The 24,531-nt window shown below is 37.2% G+C and overlaps 1 long non-coding RNA gene across 1 annotated transcript; it reads right to left on the reverse strand.

The window, feature by feature from the left end:
* Window positions 1-15,863: 15,863 nt before the first annotated feature.
* Window positions 15,864-23,119, reverse strand: LOC142600717 (uncharacterized). Its single transcript, XR_012834277.1, has 3 exons — window positions 23,053-23,119; window positions 20,298-20,424; window positions 15,864-15,939 (listed from the first exon to the last, which is right to left on the reverse strand). It is a non-coding gene; the product is annotated as an uncharacterized LOC142600717 (long non-coding RNA).
* Window positions 23,120-24,531: the final 1,412 nt, after the last annotated feature.

Raw genomic sequence — 24,531 nt, forward strand, 5'->3', positions numbered from 1 at the left:
GGAAAACAAATGTCAAAATTTCCATGCAGTAAGAATTCTCATCTTCTGTATTTCTTGATGTTAATTCTTTCAGATATTTCAAAGAAATGTTCAAAAAGGAAAATATAAAAAGAGGTCTATATTTAAAATGAAGGTTTTTTGGTTACCTTCAATACAAAAATATATTTTTACTTCCTAATAAAATAATTATATTTATCATCATATTCACAGTACTATATTCAAGTATTGCAAATTTACTGTTAACATTATCGATGTTAAAACAAGAAAAAACCCTGAAATTCAGTTCTGATTTCTCTTGAAACTTATGTTAAAACTTTGCTTAAAGTCTTCTAAAAGAAAATACTGTCATAATTAGTCGTAGTCAAAGCTCATATCATCTAAGATTTAGTTCCATCTGACTAACCATCTAAACGACTTTGTACTTACCTGAAATTCTTATGAAAAAGTCAAGAAGAAAGTATTGCAAGAAATGTTTTGTGGTTTTTTTTTTTTTTTTTTTTTTTTTTTTTTTTTTTTTTTTTTTTTTTTTATTTTTTTTTTTTTTTTTCTTTCCTGAGAGATATTGAATGATTCTTAATTTTGGCTCTTTTAGAAATAGCACAATAATCTTTTCGTCTGTGATAAAAACAAAACAAAACACATACAAAGAAAAAAAAAGAAAAAGAAACTATAACTGAAATTTCATGTCTCTCTCACATTTGTGTGTGTGTGTGTGTTCATGTTTGTTTGTTTGTTTGTTTTTTCGTTAGCCATACTGTTGTGAATCTGAAAAAGCTGTGTAGTTTGTTTCAAGTTTATGTTTTGGGTACTGCTTTGAATCATTTTTATTCTCTCACAAACCAGTCATTTTGCCGTTAGGAAATACTGTAGAAGATGAAGACATTTTACTCCAATTCTGAGTACCGTGATTTGGAAAAAGACTTCTTTGTTTCAACACTGAAATGAATGCTTTGGGCTTGCAACAATAATGTCTGTGTTTATGGATTCATATGGAATAATGACACAGTGAATTCTCACCAGCTTAAGTGTATGAGCTATGGGACTCACACAATTGTACAAGTTTATAATATTTGGACAGTAGATTTTGCATCTACAGTGTACAAAGTTCCTTGCTTGTCAAGTTGTACTAAGAAGAAATAAATTTCATCCATCCCATCCATCTTACAGTTGAACAAAATTGTGCTCACCCTTCCTAGGAGGTCCCTAGTGAAACCATGGGAGTAAGGATGCCGAGAGAGAATTTGTTTGAACTAGGTAAGAAAAAATCTTCTTTCACACATGTCTCTGAGACGACATGGGAAATGTCCTGGGTTTTGGCTGGGATAAAGTTAATTTTCACAGGGAGCTGGGAGGGGACACAGACAGGACAGCTGACCCAAACTAGCCAAAGGGACATTTGATACCATATGACATCATACTCAGTATATAAAGAGGGCTGGCTGGGGAGGAGGGTTTGCTGCTCAAGGACAGGCTGGGCATTGGGCTCCAGTCAGTGAGCAAACTGCATTGTATATCACCTGCTTTGTATATTCTAAGTAATGCCGGTGTTATTTTCCATTTCCTTTGCTGTCCTAATAAACTGTCCTTATCCCAATCGACAAGTTTTACCTTCTTTCCTCTGATTCTCCTCCCCATCCCACCAGGGGGAGGAGGAGTGAGCCAGCAGCCATGTGGTGCTCAGCTGCCAGCTGGGGCTGAACCACAACAGAAAAGAAAGTCAGAGCTGGACAGTCTTTCCAGAGAGATCCCTTCTGTGAATGGTATTCCTGTAACTATCTGTCAAAACTCTGTTTCCTTGAAATTTTGGAATTTGGGGAGTAACCACCAGCCTCCTTGCTTCTGGTCCGACAAAATATGAATCCCAAGAAGCAAATAAAATGTGAGTTAGGCCACATAATCTCACCCATATATGAGCAATACAAATCCCTCCTATCTAGATGGATCAAACTTAGCTCCATGAACGATTTGTATCTAAGTATCAATTCTATATCAGGAGGAATCTTTTGCTTTTTAGATTACTGAAAGAGCTGGTGGAGTGCTGGGACTTCTTGGTAACGATATACAAGGACCAAACCTTGGCTGGTGTGAGTTGACGTAGTTCTGTGGGGAGTACTCTACACCAGCACAGACTTGCCCTGGTGCTCTTTTTCAGGCAGTGTGTCCACTGCGAGCCTATGATCCTGCCCTGATAAATCTGTTAATGCAGCATGACCTGAAATTAATTGGAAAATAAAAACATTGTAAATTCTTAGTTTTGAAGTGGAGAGAAAATGACATGGAAATCACGACAGCAGCTTGCTAGTGATCAGGAGCATTAGACATTAGGAATTTGCTTGAAGCTAGCAATAGTTTCACAATATGGTAGTGATTAGTGTTGTTGCTTGCTAATGTTTTGCTGTTTTGTATTAAAACTGACTCCATTTTTACAGTAGCACTGAGACATGTTTCTACAAAACAATTTTGTTTCAAAAGCTGTGAGATATGACTGAAGGAAAAACCTAATATTTCACTGCTTGAAGAAATAAAAGAATATTTGGTTTGCTCTACACTGATGTTTTAATACATGAAAGCATATGTATTTGAAGAATAGGTTTGTTCTGAATGAAGTTCACAAGGTAGTTTGTATGACTTATATGACTATGTATGTAAAAAAAACCCCAGTTTATCATAGGCAGAAAGAGAGCAGCTGGCAAAGGCTGGTGTACCAATAGATAGCACGACAGAGAGGTAGGTGTTTAATGGTGTGAAAATACCTTCATAGGATCATAGAATGGCTTGGGTTGGAAGGGACCTTTAAAGATCATCTAGTCCAACTCCCTACCATGGGTAGGGACATCTTTCACCAGATCAGGGTGTTCAAAGCTCCCTCCAACCTGACTGTGAACACTTCCAGCAATGGGGCATCCACAGCTTCTCTGGAAAACTTGTTCCAGTGTCTCATCACTTTCATGATAAAAAATATTCTTCCTTATGTCCAATCTAAATTTACAATCTTTCATTTTAAAACCATTTGCCCTTGTCCTGTCACTACAGTACCTGGTAAGAAGTCCTCCTCTGTCTTTCTCTAAGCCCCCTTTATACATTTAAAGGCCACAGTAAGTAACCACTCATTACTGGTTTCCATTTGGACATTGAGCCATTGACTATAACTATTTGGACATGGCCATCCAGCCAGGTCTTTATCCATCTAACAGTCCATCTGTCAAACCTATCTCTCTGCAATTTAGTGGCCAGAATGCTGTGGGGAACTACATCAAAGGCCTTACAGAAGTCTAGGTAGATGACATCCATAGCTCTTCCCTTGTCCACTGATGCAGTTACTCCATTATAGAAGGCCATTAGGTTGGTCAGTCATGATTTGCCCCTGATGAAGCCATGTTGGCTGTCTCTAATCAATTCTCTGTCTTCTGTACGTTTAGGCGTGTCTTCCAGGAGGATCTGCTCCATGATCTTACCAGGCAGGGAAGTAAGGAAGAGTGGGTAGTTCCCATTGTCCTCCTTTTTACCTTTTTGTCCTTGGACACTAAGTGACAAAGTATTATATTTCTCATTACAATATTGCTTGTATAGGATGAAATGGAGAGAATTGTTAACAGCTGAACTGAAAATATTTTGTTCAGTGTTATCTGACACTTTTATACCCACTGAAGAGGATGTACTCACAGTGCAATTCCTAAACATTGCAAGGAACACTTTCTCCAATAAGGGAGAAACAGTATTAGCCCCCACCCCCACCCCACACCCCCAGCAGAGAAAGAGGAAGGGATCCGAGAGCTGAAAAGTTATTGTTTGAATGATCACGACTTGTTCATATTTCATATCTAGGGAGAGAGAAAATGTGCATATTTATTCTTCACATGAACTTGCTCACACACCTGCACTCATTTGCTGTTTAAAAGCCTTGGTTTCACAAGACTGAGAACAATTATGAGAAAGAACAGGGACATAAAAGACTGCAGTAAATGTCTGTTTGACAATGGTTTGCCACATATTTCAACCTCAGTCCTGAAATGGAGAAAAAAATGCTGTATTTGGTACAAAATACCATTCTTTTGACAGGAAGTTAAAGTAGCTGTAATAAGAACTAAACTAGATGACAAATGGTGATATGGGTAATATAAGACATGTTTAAATGTATATCCTAAAAATCATACATGTTCAGTAAAAACTGCAAATACTAGAAACATTAAAGGGCTCAGCATAATTATAGTGGTTTTACCTGTGTATCTGATACTCAAACTTATCCAGAAACAGTGAGCTCACAGAATCTGCAGTTCATTTGTGCATATGAATGATCTCAGGGTGGGTGTTCTATATCTCAATATATAGCTCAGGGCAGTAAGGAAGGTGCCAGCTTAGATGTGGCTGAGGCAAGTTTCCCTGAATATTACAGACATGTACTTATAACAGGAGGTCTGTTCAGAAACACAGTTGTGTTTTGTGTTTTTATACATAATCCTTAGTTAAATGTGCTAGTTTAACAAAGAGAAAGCTCAGGGGTGGCTTAGAGTCTGCAAGTACCTGCTTAGGGAAGAAATATTTGACAGCTGAAAGTTCTGCAATCATTCAGAAAAAATACAGGTTCTGGTGGCTGAAAGGTGAAAAAAGATAAATGTAGGTATGGGGCACCTGTTCTCATTTTGTTCGTTTTGTTGTTTTGTTTAACAGCATCATTAACCACCAGAACAGTTTTCTGAAGAGACACAGTGGGTGACCGAGCAGTGCAAACTTTTAAACAAAACCTAATGGTCTTCAAAAGTGCATCTCATATCAAGTGAGAATTAACTATGTGGTATGGTTTGAGTTACACAGGAAGTCAAAACAACAATTCTTTCTGACTTTATAATGTCTAAATCTGTCCTGCCCTACACTTACAAGAGTAAACCCTTTCATCAGCAGCTTAGTATATTCCACTTCTTCATTTTCTTAAATTGTGTATTACAAAATAAAACCAGCAAACCCCACAAGTGATCTGAAAATCTGAGAACACAGCTTTATAGCACCTTTTGTTTCATTTTATGATTTCAAAGAGTAATGTAACTTTTTTTTAAAAAAATGGAAGGTATGATGCAGAAGAGTTTCTAGTTAATCTAAAGTACATCATATCTATTATTCCATTTCATTCATTTAGCCTGCTGTATTTTATGCATGTCAGTATATATTGTTATGTTGCTATTTTTGCTGCGTATTTTTCTGAAAATATAATCTGAAAATTAAGAATATGTCAGTCTGCAGGGATTCATATAAAACTCTCACGTAGCCCAAACAAACATCCAGCTCTGACACACCTCCATTTGTTATCCCAAGTTTGCCCATGCTAAAAATTGAACAGCAGTGGGTAGCAGGTCGTGAAATATGTGCTTTTATGTGTACTGCAGATGCAGAATACAATAGAGGTTGCTTTGGTCAGTGTTTCTGTTCAGGTTAAATTCTGCTGTCCCAGCCTTTTCTCTTTTTAATCCATAGAATACTCTTTCTTAAGCAATAGAGACTGTAGGCTTTCTTGGAGATCTCTCATCTGTGTATTTGCAGACACTCAATAATATAACCCACCATGGGCTGCATTCTGGCACCTCTTCCGGAAGGAGCCATCTGTAAACAAAGTCCAGACTTCAAATTTTCCAGGTGTCTGTTAACATATTTGCTGTTCTTTTCCAAAGTACCCTCTGTCTAATGGACTCATAGCATCTTGAATTCAGCTACAGACTTTGTAATATCTATCTTTATAGATTCTATCTCAATCAGATGTAAAAAGATTTTTGTATCTGGTTTGTCCATACCCAGAAGGACCTCTAGCTTGCTGTGACACACTTGTTTTAAGGTCTATTGCAGACAGAATGTCTGCTCTTGCAGAGCTAACATACTTTTTACTACATTACATTTAAGCAGATTTTCTCTGCACAGGAACTAAATACCTCCGTGAATTCCCACTGAAGAATATCTTCCTTTACACAGGAAGCAAAGGCATGTGTCTATTCCTTAGAAAGGACAGCTGCTTTACCATTTAAAACTGTTTGGATGGTGACGGACTGAAATATTTTAGTTCTCTGCATATGTGGAAAAACAGACACATCAGAGATAACAGACACTGTGTACGTGTCTAGTTTTGTTACTCCTAAACAGTGTGGTTTGTATTAAAAGCCAAATAAAGCATGATGCAGGAAGGAGTAGAGACACATTTTCTCACCTTTCCCACAACTGATGTCCCCAGTGGCACAAAGCCCTGATCTTACAGGAGTCATAGTGGTATCTAGGGACAGGGAAAAACTACAGTAGATTTTTGCTTTTTCCAATATTTTTGCTTTACATTGCTCTTTTCAGCAACATTAAATGACACATCAAGGCCATTTTAAAGCATAGGTACACAGAGTAAGAATTTGGGATGGCGTATTAAAATGACTAAGATGACAGCCAGTTGCTATAGTTGTGAAGCAGGTTTATGCATGGCTTACTCTACATCTTTTGTAGTATACTTGCATGCAAAAAGGTGATTTGTGTTATGTGACCACACTGTGCCTGAGGCTCCCCCAAGAGTTAAGTTTCTAACACATGATGAAATTACAGTGAACCAATGATGCATTGTCTAGGCAGGCTCTGTTCATGAAAAGAATGCTTCAGATACCATTATCATCTCAGCAGCAGCAGGTCACAAGAGGACTATTATTGTTTCTTAAGATTTTATTTTTTAGGTAAAGAAAGACATTTCAGGAGAGATTTTTTTGGTTTGTTTTATGTTGGGTTTTTTTTCTTTTGGTGTGAAAAATAAATTCTCATTTGCTCTGCTTAAATATTAAAAAAAAAGCCACAACAATAACAACAAAAAAAACCCAAACAACAAAAAAGAGAATATGTTTTTCAGGGAAAATAACTTTGTCTATTCTTTGGAAAATATTATTGTATTTTTTTTTCATCTTGCTCTAATTAACCTCCTTTAAGATTATGAAGTTGGTCAACAGTGTATCTATGGTAACCAAATTACTTGAAGGAGCTGTATGTTAAAAGAAAGAAAAATGAACTGCCCATTTTCAAAAGTGTTCCTCTTAAGAGATGTGAATCAAGTCCTCAGAGAAATCTACTTTCTGTTCCTTTTATTGCAGCTTGCTCTACTCACCTTGCTACCCCATAGTTCTTTTCTTGTCTAATCTGACATCATTCCAGTCTCCCCTAAAATCACTCAATCATCAGCTCATGAAGTCACTAGTAGACGTAATGAAAAGTGCAATAAAGAGTGTGGTAAAACCTGTGGGGAGGTGTGGGACAGGAGTCTTAAACAAAAGAAGTAACACACAATAAAAAAGAAATTAAATGAATGGAACAAAGGAGAAATGGTACTGAGCAGAGGAGGCACGGAAGTGGGTGGTTGCCTCTATTTCTGCCAGTAAATTAAGACTGATCGGCAGAAAGACGAACTTTGGGATTAGAGGCTATAATTTCAGTGCCTTGTCAATACCAGTGCGCAAAACCACTGGAGAATAAATTCATGAATATGGCACCTCCTGGTTCAGCTCTCTGACACCTTAAAATAAACTCAAGTGTTATCATGCAAGAAGCTCTTTAACCTCAACTAGCGGTGCTTCATGTGGAGCTGCAGCAGGGCTGAGCCCTTTGAAAATCTCCTTCTCTCTGGAGAGCCATCGGTGGAGCCCATTTTTTTCAGAGGCAGCGGTGTGGGGAGGGAATTGCAGGAAAGTACTGTGAAATGGAGAGTGACTTTTTATTATTGCTGGTCTTGCCATGCTGTGACAAATGGACAGCTGAAGAAAAAGAGATTTTTTTGACTGTGTTACTCTCAAACCAGTGCAAAATTTTACTGTGTTAAAATCTTGAGAAAAAAACAAGATGAAAATATTTCTAAAATTTATGTTATTAATATTAATAATTTGTTATTAGAAAAATATCTTTTATGCATTATTATTACTAGGTTATTTTTCTGATTCAGAAGCAAAATGTACTTGCTCAATACCATATTTGAATAAATTCAGCATTAGCCATTTTTATTTGACAGGCCTTGCTAAGCGTGATTTTATGGTGGCATTATATTACAGGGATGAGAAATGAGCTCTCAAATGCAGTAAAAATGTCGAAGAAATATCCCAACAGTTTTCTGGGGATGGCAGAGAGGGATAGCTGGCCTGCCATGTACTATACATGGGTGCTGATAATGGCCAAAGGCAAAAAGAAATCTTGCAGAAATATTCCAACTAAAAAAAGTCTTCAAGAATAAGCATCTGTATATGTATCCCTTGATGGCTAGAATGAAATTCATCCAAGATGAGGTAGGTGAAAAGGAGGTTATATTATCACTGCTGTGGGAAATAAACAGCTAGAGTAAATTGTTTCTAATAATATATTTTAATATTTCCTGGCAGAAGGATAAAACAGCACACAGAACATCAAAAATTCTTATGCAACAGGACTCTCCTGATTCTCAGGTGAGGTTCAGAAATTTGAATGCCATGGGGAGTTATGGCTACTTGGCTTGTTGCTTCTATCAAACTGTATCACATGGCCATTAGAGGAACAGTCTCTTAAAGTTGCCTGCAAGAGAGCTAGGCATAAAACCCATTAGTGTCTACCAAGATCTGAGTTTGTACTCTAAGCTGTATTAAAAATGTTCCACTAAATGGCCACAAATCCACAGTGTCCGTAGGGCCCAACATATGAAGTCAATACAATACTATGAAAGCAATAATAGTTTAAATCAAGGTGTATTGGTTCAGTACATATTCCACTTACTTGTTTGCACAGCTGATTATAATAGAGTCTGTCTTGTTTGAGCCAAACCTATAAAATACATATACTAGGAAAGGTGTTAGGCTGTAGCCTGGTATTCAATGCACGAATCTTGCTCTGACAGCTGTTCTTAAACAAGATCATTCAGATACACTGCTTCTCTCCATGCCTTTACTCCATTTGCTCCACAGTCAGATTTTGTTCATGGCAGCCCTTCCAAATAGGTCCAGTACTATAGAGGAATAATTGAAAATAATATTCAGAAAATTTAAAAAAAAAAAAAAATCCGTCATGGAAATCTTCTTCCTTTATAACACTAAAATAGTTTTTGAAGAGTACAAATATATGATTGTTTGGTATAAGCCAGCTGCCTTGAATCAAGCAAATTGAGTTATAAACTATTCTTTTGGATTTCTTTAATATCCTTAAATTGGGTTGCAGTCAAAGTGTTACCCCTACAGTTTAGTGTTACCCCTAAAATGGTTAACATTGTTCACTTATCACCTTCTTTCAAGATAAATACAGATTTAAACCAAATGTTGTTTCAAATTATTTGGATTACAGACAATGGAGAAAGAGGAGCATAGTTACATTATTATCCAATAAAAATGACAAATACCATAGACCTTCATCTTTCATTTATTGCAATTTTTATGTCAGAAAAACTTAATTGAAGGACAAGCAAGATGTCTGGAGACCATTGTTTTTAAGGGTAAAGGCTTCACTAAAACATTAGTAAAACTAATGGCAGACATGCTACATTGGTGTAGCTCTGATAAGGTGCTGCCAAAGTCCCAGAAGTGTTCAGGGTCAGACATTTGTGATTAAAATGGTCATTCAAGTTCATCTTGATGTACAAAAATCAGTGAGGAGCTAAACAAGATACTTTTAAAGGCAGATCCCACTGCAAGGTGCAGGGCTGAGAAGGTCTCACACACTGTGTGAAATGCTACAGGCTGTCTCTCGGGAAGTGAATAATTAAAATGGAAAACTTTTCTAAAAGTTCACCACATCAAGAGACAAAAAATGTTAGATAACTATATTTGCTTTCAGTTCTTCAGAAGACAAGTAATGGTAATACATCTCATTTTTGAGATTAATCAGCTGCTGATGGCAGGGTAGTTAATATATCTTCGTATACAGTAAATCACAGTATATAATTACCAGTTTTATCCCGAAGCAAATAAAACACTCAGTATGGCAATTCCATCATTTCACTGTCTATAATTAGTGGCTATTGTGGTTACTATTAAAAAAAAATAATTGGCATTTACCAGCAATTACTTTACCACAGTATCTGTGATTCTGCAGTTATTTCCAATTCTAAGGGCTGAGAAATGTTATAGTATCCCAAATATCATGAATGAGTAAATGTTTCCAATGGCTGACTTTTTGATAGCAATCACTGTAATTCTCACTTCTTCCTAAAAATGGGAATAGCTATTAAAGTCAACGAATTGGGGGCTGCAAAACAAATCGATTTAATCTTTTCCAGCTTGTAATGTGAGGCCAAATAAACTGCTAATCAAGGCCCTTTGGAGGACATCCTTTCTGAAAGCTCCCTGCTGAATTTGTGCAGCTGACTGACTTTGGGCTAGAGCTACACTTCCGAGTTATTCACCACAAGTTGCCAAGGCAGCTTTTTTTTTTTGGCCTGTACCACCACTTTACTCCCCAAGCTCAAATAAAAGTTACCTCTATCAGTTGCGTTTGATGATCTCAAAGGTCTTTTTCAACTTAAATGATTCTATGATTCTATGATTCTATCAACTCTGACCAAGATGTAGAAATAGATACTCAAGTAAGTCTTTAGAAAACTTATTCCGTGTAATTGTTTTCTCCAAATATTCTTCCTCTTTTCACTCTTCCTTGTGCATCTGAGTGACAGAGGATGTAGAGACCTGCCATTAGCTAATGATTCTCAGAAAAAGTAAAAATTGCTTGAAAGGAATCAAAATAAGGCTGAAATGAAAAAGAAATTGAGATGTTCTGTGAAATGTAGTTTCTGAATCAGCTAATTACGCTTTGAAAGACAGCCATTAATCACTGCTGAAGGGTCTTTATAACCTCAATAGTCCATCTCTTAGAGGAGTGTTTCTCAATCTTTTTAAATTCAAGGGCCACTTAACCTTTCTGCAAAAAATCTGAGCATTGCTTTTTAGACTGTTGCCACAAATGAATAGATTCATTTACAACCAATTAAACTCTGTTCATTTATTATTTTCATTTTTAACATTTACCTTCTCTTGTGCTAGCCTGTCTGTTAGTATAAGCAGTTTATGGTTTGCCTGTAATTTTTTTTTTAATATTCAGCAATTGTTTTGTAGGTAACCTTTAACTAACAAACAGATCACCAAAGGACCTAGAGAATGTGGCCTATTCCCAATTAAGGGAGGAACTAATTTTATTTAATTCTATTTTTGAATTTCAGGCAATAAATTAAAATATTTTGCAGAAAATTCACAACATTTTCTATAGAAAACAATTTTTTGGCTGTTTTTCTCAAAAGATAAAAAATAAGCACATTTTACTACTTCCACAGTATACTGGAGAAAGAAAGAAACAAGTTAATGTTAAATAATCTTTTTTTTTTTTTGTTACAGTAGATTGTCTATAAATGATTTTATAAAGTTTCATTTCTGAGCAGATATGTTAGCCAAGTTGGAGTTCCAGATATCTTATGGTCATTCAAAATTGCCTGTCTAAAACAGCTCTATTACCTGTATACAAAATTGTAGCTTGTTGTCCAACTACGCATGAGGAGGTGTTTTTTATCATACAACTGCTGATATCATCAAGATACCAAATAACAAGAAGCCAAAAGACTAGGAAAATCATGAAAGGGAGATGGCAATCCACTGCATTTTTCAAGAGAAATAGTTCAAAAAAAGAGCGATGACAACTGGCAAAAGTTATGATCATTAACTTTCTATAATTACTTTCTATATACCTTTTTATAATTGCTGTCTTCTAGCAATGTTTCAAATATCTTACTCCAGGTTCCTGTGGTGGGTAAACCTTGGCTAGCTGCTAAGTGCCCACCAGGCTGCACTATCATTTCCCCTTCTCAATAGGACAGGGGGAAGAAAATGTAATGGAAAACATCGGTCAATATAAGGACAGGGAGATCATTCACCAATTGCTATCACGGGCAAAACAGATTCAACTTTGGGAAATTAATTTAATTCATTGCCAGTTAATCAGAGTAGGATACTGAGAAATAAGAACAAATCTAAAAACATGTTCCCCCTCTCCTTCTTTATTCCCAGGATCAACTTCACTTCCACCTCTTCTACCTCCTCCCCCTGAGTGGCACAGGGGTTGAGGAATGGAGGCTGTGGTCTGTTCATCAAACGTTGTCTCTGCTCCTCCTTCGTCCTCACGTTCTTTCCCTGCTCCAGTGTAGGGTCCCACCCACAGGAGACAGTCCTCCATGACCTTCTCTAACATGAGTCCTTCCAATGGGCTGCAGTTCTTCACGAACTGCTCCAGCGTGGGTTCTTTCCATGGGATGTAGTCCTTCAGCAACAGACTGCTCTAGCATGGGTGCCCCACAGGTCACAAAAAACCTGCTTCAACTTGGGCTTCTCTCCATGGGGTCAAGGTTCCTGCCAGGAGTCTGCTCCAGTGCAGGCTCTCCATGGGGTCATAGCTTCTTTCAAGTACATCCATCTGCTCCAACGTGGGGTCCTCCACAGGCTGCAGGGTGCATATCTGCTCCACTGTTGTCCTTCATGGGCTACAGGTGGACAATCTGCTTCACCATGGTCTTCACCACAGGCTGCAGGGGAATCTCTGCTTCGGTGCCTGGAGCACCTCCTCCCTCTCCTTCTGCACTGACCTTGGTGTCTGCAGAGTTGCTCCTCTCACATATTCTCACTCCTCTTTTCTCAGTGCTGTTATGCAGAATTTTTTTCCCTTCTTAACTATGTTATCACAGAGGAGCTACCACCATCACTGATTGGTTCAGCTTTGGCCAGCAGTGGGTCCATCTTGGAGCTGGTGGTAACAGGCTCTATTGGACATGGGGGAAGCTTCTGGCAACTTCTCACAGAAACCACACCGGCAGCCCTCCCTTCCCCCTGCTACCAAACCCTTGCCACATAAACCCAATAAAACTCTTATCAGGTCTTGACAAAGACAAGGAAACACTAGCTTCAAATGTTGAGGGGAAAATATATTTGTGTTCCATAAAACTGCCAACAACTTGGTAAGAGAGTCAGTTACATGTGCAAATAGCACCTGTGTAAACACCAGCGTGTTACTAATATCCATTAATTTAATACATTAGGACACAAGCAAGATTAGGGCCCCATTCAGCAAAATTCATAGAGACATTGCTGCTCTGACAGAGATGCAGTTCTAACCTGACACAACAGAGAAATATTTTACTAAAAGAGGAATGTTATTACCATGATTTTGCAGAGGAATTAAGGACCTTTCCCAACATTTTGGCAGCTTTATAAAGCTACTTTTTGAAGTGGAGGGAAAAGCATATGTCCCATGACTGGGGCAGTGTTCCTGAAGAAGACAAAGGATGCTGGATCCCTGCCTGTTTCCAGGTAAGAAAAGCCCTTATGCTAGATGACAAATCCATTCTCTGAGACAACTAGCACATTTCATAGAGCTAAATGCTTCTTCTCAAAAAAAGATGGCATACTCAGACCAATCTGAAGATTGTTCTGCGCTCCAGACCATGCTCCCTTGTTGTGTGGGACCCTACTAGCTGGTCTGGGCCAAAACACTAGCAAGGTGCATGCCAACACTTCAGCAGTAAAGGTGATGTTCAAGCCCATGTCCTCGTCCTGTATAGATTGCAAGGATGGATGTAACCACAAAATCTGTGACAGACCTTGGGAGTGAAGAAGGTCTCCTAAGGTCTTTACACCCACATTTACCTATGAGCAGGTAGTGGTGACTGTCATGTCTGCATCTATTGCACGGTCCTATTTCCAGTGAAGTTCAGTTCCATTGGTGATGTTATACAGACTGATGAGTTCATCCCCAAAACAGTTGCTGGACTGTGTTCAGTTCACCCCGAACCCTGACCCCAATCTCTGTGCAGCAAAATCATGAAATAGAGGAAAGGATTAATTTGGTTCTGAACAATAATAAAAATATAAAATATAGGAAATATCATGAGGATTTCAGGAAATCATTGCAGTTCAATATATTGAACTATTGCAATCACGTTTCCTCAGAATCAGAAGGGAAGATTGTCAAGTGTCCCATTTCACAAGCCTCATGGGGAAATTAACTGCAGGGTGAAATGATCTGTTCAAAGCAATTATTTTACACTTAATCCCTAGAAATCATTTGGGGGCTCAGAATAATGATTACCAAGCACTCTGGCATGTGGCCACAATCCATGAAAATATAACATAACTCTGGAGAAGGAGTCTCTCCCCCTCATTATCCAACTTCAGAGTTGTTAAAAACCTTTTGAAATCTCCTTCCCAGAGCACAAACCATTTGCAGAAGGGACCTTCCAGACACAGAAATTCATTTCACAGACCTGAAAAGAAATGACACCCCTATGTGTCTGATGTCTGTGTTTCATATTTATGTCTGCAAAGAAAAAGAAATGCTTCTGGCAGAGTTTCCTGACAAATAACAGATGCATTATTGGATAACTGACATCCAAGCCCAGGTTTTGGTGGATAATTGAAGGACTGATTGTCCTAGAGAATAAGTAATTTTTATTGCCTTCAGATGGTTTGGTGCAACTCACTTTACAACCTGTGCATCCCTAATTGTGGCAAGTTTCATCCCGATGTGTATTTGTCAAATAATTTAAAATAAGGTTGGTGTGGAATTTTTCTCCCTAGTGAAGTAGAAAGCCAGACCTGAAAATAGTTTAGGACAGAGTGATATATGTTTAAGATACATCCAGGGAAACCTAATGAAGAATTAAATATTCTGGAACTGATCCCTATCTTATTAAATCAGTTTTTCTTTTTATATATTGAAGTCGATTATACTGACAAGTCAAAACAGTGAAAGTTTGTTTTAAATATAAAATAAGAACAGTTATTTATAGTAAGAACAAGAGGGAAATATAGATAAAAAAATCTAGTTTTCTTTTTAGTTCTTTGATCCACTGATTGCCTTCCAGACAGATCTGACATGTTTTCTGATTAACATTTCATAAAAGCACATACTTTTATTGAGTATGATGAAAACTTCATCCTGCAAATACAAATTTTTGCTGGATGTTAAAAATAGGCATTTACAACTAAATATGAATTTTTAAATGCTGTAATGTCTACTGAAAAACTGAACATTTTAATTCCATGATGACATAAAAATCAGACCTGAGCCAATCTCTGAAATTCACTATAATTTACTAACAGAAAAAACCCATGTCTTAAGATAAAATAGCACAAAGACTGAAACAGTTCAATTGGAGTGCACCGGGTGGCAATGTTAACACTAAAGCTGTTTTGGGGGCCATAAAATATCAGAATTTTTAGTGATGCAGGGTGAATTTGTGGCCTCAGTGAAATTAAAATACCAATGCCATTGACTCCAGTAGAGCTGCTAGTTTGGCTTACAGGAAAGACTATGGCTTACTTTTCTTTAAGTTATGGCCTATACTTAGATTAAATGAAATGTGCCAGTAACTTTGTGGTAATGAAGGTACTTTCCTAAAAACAAGTTTTCTCAATCTTTATATTTTTCTTCATCCCATTGTGGAAAGATAAGCCTTACTCTCAAAAATGTAGTTCATTAGCACACTTGGATTTGCTTTCTGCTCAGTCTGCTGCCAAGGACAAGCATCATTACCAATAATTTGCAGGCTATGGATGTCTACCTTAATCACTGACCTAATTAATGTTTGCTATTTATTTTTTATTTACATTTATGATGGCACAGCTCTCACAAAAGTAAATTTGTCACAGAAAGGTCTTTAGTAGTTTTCCAGTTCTGGCAGGCAGGATTCCTAACCCAACTTATGACCCAATGAAGGCAGCTGCAGTTCCCATGTTTCTGATCGGTGAATTTAATGGGAATGACACAGATTTCTGCCTTTTGAAGCCTGTTCTGAGAGTGTGGCAGTGTTCAGTGCACTGCTGTGTAGGACTCCTTGCCATCTAGCTAGGGTACAAAACTTCTCCCCACAGGAACTTACCAGACCTGGCACCAGCTCCCAGCCGGGCACTGTAGCCTCAGGGAAGAAAAAGTTACTGTTGTTAACACTATGTGCTGGAAGAACAAGGAAACGTTAACTCACTAAATTTTTCAATCTTTAAAAATGCTTTTTAACATCCCTTAAATTAAATAATTTAAATATTTAAATACAGATTCTTAACCTTTTTTGACCCTCTCCCCCAAGATATCTGCAGACTATTTCAGACACTGTTTCCACGATGGCTTTCATTAACAGCAAATAAGATAGTGCTAAACTTTGGAGAGCCACATTAGCTTTATTTCCACACTCAGACAGCTTTATTTGTTTCATTTACACAGGTAGAATTATGCCTAAATGTTCGTTTTTTGGGAAGGCATTATAGCCATTCACCAGAGCACTCTTCCACCTGCCATGTCTGAGTGATCTTCAGACTTGTGCTGGTTTTGGCTGGGATAGAGTTAATTTTCTTCATAGTAGCTAGTATGGGGATATGGTTTGGATTTGTGCTGAAAACAGTGAAAAAACATAATGCAGGGATGTTTTTGTTACTGCTGAGCTGTGCTTACACAGAGCCAAGGCCTTTTCTGCTTCTCACACCACCCCACCAGTGAGTAGGATGGGGGTGCACAAGAAATTGGGTTGGAGGGGACACAGCTGGGACAGCTGACCCAAACTGACCAAAGGGATATTCCATACCATATGATGTCAAGCTCAGCATATAAGGGGCTGGGGGAAGAAAAAGGAAGGGAGGGGACATTCGGAGCGATGGCGTTTGTCTTCCCAAGTTACCATTACACATGATGGAGCCCTGCTTTCCTGGAGATGGCTGAACACCTGCCTGCCCATGGGAAGTGGTGAATGAATTCCTTGTTTTGCTTTGCTTGCATGCACAGCTTTTGCTTTACCTATTAAACTGTCTTTATCTCAACCCATGAGTTTTCTCACTTTTACTCTTCTGAATCTCTACCCAACCCACCGTGGGGGAGTGAACGAGCAGCTGTGTGGTGCTGAGTTGCTTGTCAGGGTTAAACCACGACAAGACTCCACAAGTTAATAAATATTGGTTTAGCAAATCCAACCTGGAAGCAAGGTGTGTGGAGCACAGACACCGAATCACAAAGAAATGCTGGCCTGCTTGGTGCAGTAAAGGCAGTAAAGATTGTCTTTCTTGGGAGGCCCGGAGCTGAACTGTAGCTGTCTGGAGGGGAGTGATGTCAAAACCATAGGCATCTCCTCAAGGACTTGGATGCAAATGAAGGAGGCTTTTCAACATCTGAAATCTGGACGCATTATTTGTGTGGCAGTAAGATGATTAAATCCTACTTGTACACAACACTTGAGATGGTGCTTTCTATTATGTACTAGCAATTCCTTTCTTATGGAAAACCAAACTTGAATAGAAAACTTTGCATAGGAATAATATATTCAAGTGGAGCATGACTTGAGTTCATGTACCTATGGGACAATTTTTGACTGTGATTCTCAAATCTCATTCTCTCTATGTGAAAAACAATCTAATTGAACAAAAGTTAATTTAAGGGTATCTTTTATACATGATAAATATATCAAATTCAATTGTTTCACATTAAATACGAATTATCTGGAAAATCTTGCTTATTTATTCAAGATGCCATTGTTAAAGAGTGAGTTTACTAATTTCTTGCTGGGTTGCTTGTGTAGTTCTTTCCATAGTTTATTGTCTATGTTTATGGAAAAACAGAAAACATTCAGTTAGCATGGGAATTATTACTGGTAACTTGCTTTGAAGGCATGGCATATTTTACAACACTCCTATTTTACTTCATAGATAAAATAGCTCTATCATGAAATATCAGTGTGTAGAGGGAGGGTTTCAGCAGAGTTTTAAATACAGAACATTATTTTGTCTATTTCAGCATTTGCTGAAATAAAACTTCTGCATTTTGGTCTACATAAGGCTAAGTTGGGAGTGGTGTTATAACCTGATATCCTTATGAAAGTTTGTCATGGTTTAACCCGGCAGGCAGCTAAAACAACCAGTATTCTCTCCCACCACAGTGGGATGGGAGAGAGAATTGAAAAGTAAAAGTTAAACCTCATGGGTTGAGATAAGACAGTTTAATAGGACAGAAAAGGAAGACAGTAATAATAATAATAATAATAATAAATAATAGAATATACAAAACAAGTGATGTGCAGCACAATTGCTCACCACCTGGAACCAATACTCAGGTAGTTCCTGAGCTGCCCGGCTCCTGGCCAGCTCCCCCAGTTATATACTGAGCATGACATCATATGATATGGAATATTCCTTTAGCCAGTTTGGGTCAGCTGTCCTGGCTGTGCCCCCTCCCAGCTTCTTGAGCACCCTCTGCCTTCTTGTTGGCAGCGCAGTATGAGAAACTAAAAAGTCCTTGACTACCTGGCAACAACTAAAATATTAGTGTGTTATCAACATTATTCTCATCCTAAATCCAAACCAAAGCGCTATACCATCTGCTAGGAAGAAAATTAACTCTATCCCAGCTGAAAACAGGACAAAGGTAAATCAATTTCTTTTTTTCCTAGGGTTATCATGTCAAATCTTATCTATAACCACATACAAAAAAAATTTTAATATAAATGTTAGCTCATGCTATTAATATTCCATAAGCCAAACATACAGTTACAGGTAAAAATGTTAAAAGAATTCTCCAAGAGGAGTGCTGTAAGTAATGAGGAAGTAAATGATAATATGTAAATATATACAAGAAAAAACATTGCCTTTCTGAGGTCACCAAGATTTGTATCAGACAAATAAATAGATTTGAAAAGTACATTTCAAGGTGATTCACCTGGGAATCAGTCATTGCCATAGCACAGACTACCTAATAGTGTTCACTGATGGGGCTTTATCTCTCTGAAGTTTTCCTGGCCCTCAAGGTTAAAATGCTCTCTATTATTTATCAAACACTGGATAAATAGTCATATGGAGCATAGATATCAAGCAAAGACTATCAATAGTATTTTTTTCAAGCTAAGCATACAATGTTCATTTGGGGTGGGGGTTTCAATCAAAACCTGAACCAAACCCTTTTAAATTCAATCAGGACACTCCTACTGATTTTAATGGGCTTTGGAGATCTTCTGAAGTGCTTTACCCTTTCCCTGTTCAATTTCTGGAGCTCTTCCTTGTTGTGTGTACATTTATGTTGGGATAATGACATTTTTCATCTTTACCTACATGCCAAAGCACAATTAGAAGATCAGTCATGAATCTATATGTCAGGTGATATGACCTGTTTCTTGCCTATATTGTCCTCCTTCTTTGCCTGCCCTGTATTTTTGTCCCAATCAGATCACGTCTAGGGCCCAATGGGTAATTAGTTTATTAGAATCTCAAGGTTATTGGCAGTAAAGTATAACACAGTACACAGTAGAAACAAGACCTGCGATCAATTTTACTGTGTCTTCATTTTATTTTATTTTCATCTTCAAAATTCCAGTGACAGGAGTAACTAAAAACCATGGAAAGGAATATTGCCTTTGAAAGAAATTCTGAACTGCCTCCTTCAGCATTAAAATATCTCTAGAAAATGTCTTTTTTGGTAGTGATCCACTGGGAGAGACCTATACCTAATGTGATGGTTTTAGGTTATGCCAAGAATGTTATTGAATAGAAACAGAACATTGTTGTGTTTCATCCTAGGAAATCTACAGACAATCTATTTTTTAAACAATATAGCCCAACTTTTTCGCAAGTCTGTAGAGTACACAACCTATTCAGAAAGAGAAAAAAAAAAAAAAGTACATTGATTAACCTAAATTTCTAATTATTTATACAATTTTGCATTCTGAATCTAAACATTAAGACCAATTCTTTGGTTAATCATAGTAATATGTTAGGGGACTGGCTATATAAACAGACTAGCCCATATAAGTGAATGTGATAGCATTCGACTCCTTGGGAGCTTGACATGATGACTACATAGATTTCCAGTTCTCTGTTCCTCCCATGCCTCAATAGAACTTCTTTCTTTAAAACAAAGGCTATTATAGAGAGCAAAGATGATGCCTTGGTTACACTATGATCAATTCGTTTTGCCACTGATTTCAATGGCTTTGAAAGAACACTTTCTCAGTGATCACCAGGTTGGAATGTTCCTTCCTCCAGTTCCAACCCAGCATTTGATAATGGATTAATCTGGTAAAACTTTCACACCTCTGAAGATAACTGGAGAACTGCAGCTCGTTTCAGTATGGACAGAATTTTGCTAGTCTGATTTCCCTCAAAGCTGGATGTTACTGTGTGTGATTTATAAAAACATAATTTTTTTGAAATTTTCTTTTTTAAAATTTAAACCTAAAACCAGATGTGTCCAAAAGTTCTCCTGAAGTTGAACTGAGATGACTTAAAAAAAACCTGGATGACTTATGGCAATCCCACACACTAATAGGATACAGGATACTTGACCTCTCTTTGAATTTCTCTGCTGGCATATTGAATTCATAATCACTCTTCCCTAGACTTGGAAATGGAGTTTCCTTCTTCCAAGTGTTACAGGCTGATGATATCAACAGATGCAGAAGAAATGCCAAGGCTGTAAGAAATCAAAGGGGCTTTAGCATCTTAAGATCCAGCTTTAGAACGGCACTTAAACAGGGAGTAATACCTGGATATATGCTGAGTATCTAGATTTTAAATATTCTTATTTTAAAAAGGATTATATATATGACATTATCATGCAGAAGTTTTTAGATTCCACAGAAGAAAATCTAACATTTGCATATAAATAAAAATATTAAGGCAATCACGGCAACTGGTTTCAACTTAATATCATGCTTTTTATTTTAATTTTATTTTTAAATGTTTTAAAGTCTTCTGAAACTTAAGTTCATTACAGAAGGCTTTTTCATTTCCTTAATGGTTGTACAGTAAGATTTAACTAGTAGAATAAACTTCTAGCATAGTATCCAAAAGTTATCTGATATTTTTATAGTGTATCTGGAAAATTACAACTGTTTCTATTGTTACCTTTTAAATTACACTCTTTGGCATCTAATGTATTAATCCTGTATATGCTATCAAAGAGCTATAGTTTCTTGAGAGTTAAAACTTGAAAATCAATAAATTTATTTAAGAACTTGAAGTTTCTGGAATTCTCATCAAGGCTACTTCCTGTACAATAAATAGTAAAAAATACGTAATACCAAGTTGAAATATGAGATTAAAAGAACCCCTAACAGTTGAACTAAAAGATATTACATTCTTCAAATGAAGAGTTATCAAAGAACTGTGGAAAAAGTCTTTATGATCTGAGAGACGTTCATACCATGAAGGTGTTTTGTAGGTTTGTTAAAGTAGAAACTTTAAACTTTTACATACACTGCACAAGAAACAGTTTAAATTGAGAGTAGTATGTAATTTAACTTAACTGTACATTTGTAAAGTCACAGAGTCCAGTCCAGACAAGGGATAATAAGCAGAATTCATTCACTCATTCTCTAGTCTTTCATCCGTTTCCCACCATCATAAGATAACTCAAATACAACAGCACAGGTCCAGGACACAATATTACACTACAAATCCCTATTCAGCCTTACACCAAAAGCATTACAAATATATACCTCTCAGCATTTCATGTGACGACATTAAAAAGCCAGCTGATGAAGGTCCAAATCTCCAAGAACTTAGGAAGGATACAAGTGACTACAGTATAAATTGTACATAATTCCAAGATGCTGCAATACTTATGAGAGGTGACTATACATAACATCAGAAATAGCAGCTGTGATTTCCTGGTTCCTCTTACTTCCCGTAATTTCTTATTTTCATCAAAAAACAGATTGAGAATTTATCACAAAAGCCAGGAGTTCAGAGCCACCCTCTGCTTACTTAACTATATATGCATGTTCTTATTTTCAATGGAAAATATTTACAGTCATGTTCACCAGTCTTTAGTATTTATAAAGGTGGTATGAACAATGAACACAAGTTTCTCGGGACAATGCAGTTCACCCAGTCCTCATTCATATTAAAATTTGCAAGCACCTAAAGCTGCCAAACTTCTATAACTACAGGTCCAAAAGCTTGTGCATCTGGGCTCTTGCACATGTGTAGGAGTGCACCAGCTGTTCTCTTCCTCTGCATAATTTTCTCCTTTCCACTTTACCTCATGAAAGAAGGTTTCCTAAGGCTACTGATAACATAATTGGGATCAGATCATGGTGAACTTTATCACCTAGCTCAGAACTGAGTCTCCCAAATACACGTAGAGATATGCCAAGCTCTGGAAAAACTAGGATTTCTCCTCTCTTCCTTCTAATCACTTAGGCAGGAAGAGGGAAAGAACAAGGGAAGAATGAGATAGAAATCAAATTCAATATGGAGTGGTTAGGATTGTTGTTATGGGTTTAGGGGATGATTAAGGAGGAGACAGGAGCACAGTTACAAGTATCTGACGTAGCCAAGTACAGTGGGATCAGAGCTGTAACGCTGGAGAGGATAATGATGGATACTGGGACAGTCACAAGGTAGTTTATTACAGTATAACATATGTTTACGACAAAGTAATAGCTTACAGATGTTAAGTATGTCATTGCATAATAATAGTAATAGAGATAATAATAACAAACATAAAAATAACCACAATGATGATAATATTGGTGCTTAATATTTATAGAGCATTTCTGCAGAGAAGCCAACTGGGTAATGTTTTGCTTGGCATTATACAAGCACAAGATATAATGACTCCTTGCCATAGTTTGTGGTGTAAAATACTGGATAAACATGTGGGTCTCTTAAGGTGACAGTGAAGATGTGGCAATAATAGCGATATGTTGTGAGGGTTGTGCAAGAGGTTTACTAGCAAACTGGAGCTGGTAATGAAACTCATAGGTAATAAAGCTTGGCAGTTATACTAACCTTTTAAAAGTCCTTTATAATATCTGCTTAATTAAGCTCCAAGTCCCAAGTAAAGGTGTTATTTCAACAGTTTAAAAAGAAAGTAAAGCAAAACCCTCAAAGGGACAGACTCACTAAAATATTTACAGGGTTAAAATCAGAGTCTGCAAGACTTCTAGACTTCTGCTTTCCAGAAGTAACTTGTGCAGCTATTAGTTTTTCACTGTGTTTATCATAGGGAGTTTCTATTATTTTAGTTAAGAACCACCCTAAAAGTAATCAAATCAGAGGAATATGTTTAAATATTTGTCTGTGTATCACTTACATGGTATGCTTTTTCTCCAAGACAGGCCATAAAGAGAATAGTCTTCCACAGGAGCCTGTTGAGCTCACTGTTGAGGGAAAGGCAAGTATGAAAATGAAAGTTTTGTAATGTATTCTGTGTTATTGAATCAGAATTTCTGTTGGACTAAGCTGAAGACAGAAAGACTCAAGATAACAATGCTTGCCTCACCATGAGGTACAAATTTCATGGGGAGATTCACACTCTTGTTTCAGATGGTCTTGACTGATAGCCTAGAGCAAGTCCAAAGCATAAAAGACTACAAAGCAGAGCTGATTCCTCTAGTTGCATTGGAAATGATGTGATAGCCTATGTAGGAACATGTGCCCTATACTACTGCTACTAAGTTGGAAGCCATAGTCTCTTCTAGAAGAAACTTCTCAGTGATTTTCGATGGGAGAGCTTTCTTACTACAATAATTAGAGCAGGAAGTGGCAAAGCAGTAAGTGTGAAAGATTCACAGGGGTAAAATAATAGTACCCAAATCCTTAGCTTCCTAGAAAAGGAAACAAAAACATATAGCCTTTTGTTTGTTTGTTTGTTTGTTTTCCTCTAACTAGTCAAAGTCAATTGCTGAGTCTCCTCCTTTCCAGAATAGTATTGCTGACTGTTCACTACAAATCCTTGCTGTTCTCAGTATGGATATAGGTTAACTCCACCAGTTATGTAGTTGAATTTTTCTGTTCCATCAGCATGGATTAATTCTTATTACACCATAATATTAACTATTCCTAAATCCAAATTGTATTCTTAGGTAAATAGTTTGAAAAATGTAGAGCATTTCAATACACACTCATTGCATGGTATTTGAAATATTGGCATAAAATCTCTTCCAATCTTGACAAAACAAATAAATATGTTTTCATCTTTTCTCATATAAACATGGATGTATTTGCCCTATTACCTTCTTGTATTTATCCATCAGTCCTAGTCTTTCATATCTGCCCATTTCAGTAGCATTGCAGTCCTGTTTTGGTCAAGATTTTCTATGAATTTTGCTTTTGTCTATTATTTGCTTGAGCTAGCTTGTCAGGTAAAACCTTTATTGTCCACATGCTTACTACAACTGGTAGACTGTGTAAGAGATAAATATGTAACCATCTTCATTTATTTGTTCGCTTTATTTGCAAAATAAACCATGAAACTGTTCTACATAATCTACCCTGCTATTAGTTGAGTAACCATTTAATCATCTCGAACCTTTTTTGGCACCCAGCGTGGGGCTTGAAGGGTTCAAGATAATGACAGATTTGATTGGAATGTGCTAGATTGAATTTATAGCTGTTATTAGCTATTTAATATTAGCTTTTTAGCTATTAATTGGCAGGCTCCTGTGCTTGCCATGGGGCTTGCTTGCCTTACTGTATAGTACAGTCTGGTGCTTGTTAGTGGCTGCTTTTTGCTTTCGTTGCTCACTGTACTGCTGTAGTGCTTATCATCTTACTGTGCTGTGCCTGGGAA

Source organism: Balearica regulorum, chromosome 2 (genome assembly GCF_011004875.1).
Source record: "Balearica regulorum gibbericeps isolate bBalReg1 chromosome 2, bBalReg1.pri, whole genome shotgun sequence".
Classification (NCBI taxonomy): Eukaryota; Metazoa; Chordata; class Aves; order Gruiformes; family Gruidae; genus Balearica; species Balearica regulorum.